The following is a 3,368-nucleotide window of genomic DNA, read 5'->3' as shown; positions in this document are numbered from 1 at the left end:
AGTGCAATGGTTGCACACAGGTCACTATGTTGCTTCTAACTTGTGTTAGAACGCGTTATGCGTGGGCGTTTTGTTGAGTCAATTAGGGTTGTAGGTGACACCTGGCTTGCGTGTGTGATAGGGGTGTTTTGTCATGCGTGGGATTTTGTGGAGTGCAATGGTTGCACACAGATCACTATGTTGCTTCTAACTTGGGTTAGAAGGCGTTATGCGTGGGCGTTTTGTTGAGTCAATTAGGGTTGTAGGTGACACCTGGCTACGGTCTTGTGGTCAAAAGGTGTTGGTTTGAGGGATATTAGACCGCATACTTTTGTGGTGTGAAACAAGCGTGAGTTCGGTAACCTCCCCCTCTTTAGCGAGCATTAGATGGGAAAGTGAGCGTGGGAGTGTAACAAAAACGTTGTTTTGTTATGCGTGGGCGTTTTGTTGATTCAATTAGGGTTGTAGGTGACACCTGTTGGTGTAACCTGCCTACGGTCTTGTGGTCAAAATGGTGACTGTGGTGGTGGTGGTTCCTAACAGAACAAAACCAAATGAGATCGTTTGTTTAGTCAAATACGTTTTTCTTTAATCATATTTGAAAATTTTTTCTCATGCGCTTACATGAGAGAGAAAACGGTTACCTTCTAAGTTTTCAAAAAATGTATGTGTTAAGGAGAAATGTGGAAAGTAGTTCAGTTTTAGAAAACTATTCGTTTTACAAGGGGTGTTTTGTCATGCGTATGAATTTGTAAAACTATATTTAGGCGGAGGAGGAGGAGGAAGGGAAGTTGTTTTTCTATGCGTGGGCGTTTTGTTGAGTCAATTAGGGTTGTAGGTGACACCTGTTAGTGTAACCTGGCTACGGTCTTGTGGTCAAAAGGTGTTGGTTTGAGGGATATTAGACCGCATACTTTTGTGGTGTGAAACAAGCGTGAGTTCGGTAACCTCTCCCCTCTTTAGCGAGCATTAGATGGGAAAGTGAGCGTAGGAGTGTAAGAGGGATGGTGGTGGTGGCGGTGCTTGTGGTGGTGGTTCCTAACAGAATATACACATTTATACACAAAAACAAATGAGATCGTTTGTTTAGTCAAATACGTTTTTATTTCTATATATTCGTCTTAAATTAGTTTACATTGAGTCTTTTAAATAAATGAATGTATCTTTCCATCAATTTTAAGGCGTCTTCTTCTCTCTTTTCAACATGCATACACCTGCAAGTGTCAGGTCCAACTTTACAATCATCATATGCCCATGCACAGGATGATAGGTGTTCTCCATACTTTGAATGAATTAGTGGGGTGGCTTCTACATCTTTAAAAAATGTATGAAATGATTTCAATTTCGTAGCATGTTCCTTGAAGATCTCACTTCCATGCTCCCTTAAGAACTCTTCAATTTTTGAGGAAATCATTTTTTCTTTCAACGTAATAGTCTGAATGTTTATCTTAAACTAAAGTTTGGTAGAGATAACTCGTTGTATTATACTTAGAAAACAGATGTTAAAAAATGCAACAGCTGATGATAGACCCACCCTCGAAAACAAATTCAAAACAATAGAGAATTTTTTTTTTTTGGTTTTCTCTTTATTTAAAAGTTTCAATATATGATGAAATTAATTTTCTAACTCTATATTGTTGAATTACAAAATGAAAACAAGCACAAGTTTCTATATTATCATTAGAAAATGTACATAAATTTAAATGTTCTCCAAATGTTGTTTTTATAAACTGCTTTACGTCAGTACCCATGAACATGTTCCTTGTCTCCAGTAGTAATTTCAAGTCCTCTTTTGAAATCATATTTCCAAATGTATTAATAAAAAAATTAATTTTATTTATTAAAGATGAATAAGTCTGTATATTTAGATTGTTATTAGAATCAGTCATTTCGTAAACTTATTTTCCCGACTCTCAAAATGTGAATGAATTGTTTAAAAGGTGTTTAGGAGTTTTCGTTTGTGTAAAAGTTTAAGATTTTATGAGCATTGTTCAGAGAGCAGACACCATCCCGAGCATGTAATGAACAATATGGAAAGTGCTTTCCATCCATTATTTTTAGAGAGGGACAACCAATTTCATCAATGTTAATTACATTATCAATTTTTAAAAATTTTTGTAGGAATAACCTTTTTTGATATCCCTTACAAATTATTTCCTGTTTTCTAATTATTTCTCTTAGATACATTTGTGTTTCTTTGAAAAAGTATACTCCATCATTCCAATAAATTTTGTGATGTTTTTTTGTTAGCCAAGTAGCTGTTTTTCTACATTTCTTATTCAATTCAATAAAATCATGTGGAGAGTGTATGATAAAATTAGAATTCAAGATTGTCTCGTTTTTGAATACGACTCCAATTTCCTTTAGAATAAATTTATTGTTGTTCCCAAGAAATCCTTGAACATCAATTGCAACAATATCTTCACTCATGATTGACTGATTAATTGTTAGACAATCCGCTGAACTAGACCATTCAACGGGTTATATTCAACTAAACGATCATGTATGAGCACGCAATATACTTGAACATTTTCGATAGCGGGCTTGGTAAGTTCAATTGAAATCCTAACATCAATGGGCCCCGATTTAACCATTTCATTTTGATATGATAAGTCAATTACGATAATAGGAGCTTTAGTTTTAAAGTCTGTAGGTGATAGTAAAGGAGATTCACTTCGGTTATAGTAGCTAGATTGAAACTTGCAGTACATATCATATAGGTGAGCAAATCGATCTTTATCAAAGTCCAAGTTTAAGTCATCGTAGGGATAAGTTTCAGAGTTTAAATAGACCTTTAGATTTCTTAAATTGTTTGTAACCAGATAGTGGTTATCTTTAAATCCAATTAAAGCAAATCGTGGACGTTCTCGGTTAGCAGCTAATTTAACATTCCAAACATGATTTGTTCCATTACTTAGTTTAGGATTAATGTATGTATCCCAACTACGGAATGCAATCGGTAGATTGGTTCCACTTTTTATAATATCATACATTTTAATTTTCGTTGAATCGCTGGGTGTTATATGAGGAATTTTCCATGTAATATTAGTCATATTGAGATGATATTTTCCGACTAATTGTGCATTCTCAAATTTATCTTGTTCAAGTACATCATTAAAATTTTTTGATATTAATAGTACTAGTTCATGTTTACAATTTAATAATGCTTTTTTGAAATCTTCAGCAAATCCAAGTAGGTTTTTAAGGGGTATTGAAAAGTTGAAGTGGGGGCTTAAATTGAAAACGGGTCCTCCACTCCATCCAGAATTGTAAAGTCTCTTGCTTTCAAATTGATTTAAAGAAACAAAGTTTTTTATTGTAGAAGTAATACCACTAAATCTTGTTCTATCTATTTCAACACCATTGATTTCATAGCGTATTTCATCTAA

This window comes from Drosophila suzukii, chromosome X, assembly GCF_043229965.1.
Source record: "Drosophila suzukii chromosome X, CBGP_Dsuzu_IsoJpt1.0, whole genome shotgun sequence".
NCBI classification, from domain to species: domain Eukaryota; kingdom Metazoa; phylum Arthropoda; class Insecta; order Diptera; family Drosophilidae; genus Drosophila; species Drosophila suzukii.
The sequence above is the reverse complement of the archived record's forward strand: the minus strand, read 5'-3'. Positions refer to the sequence as shown.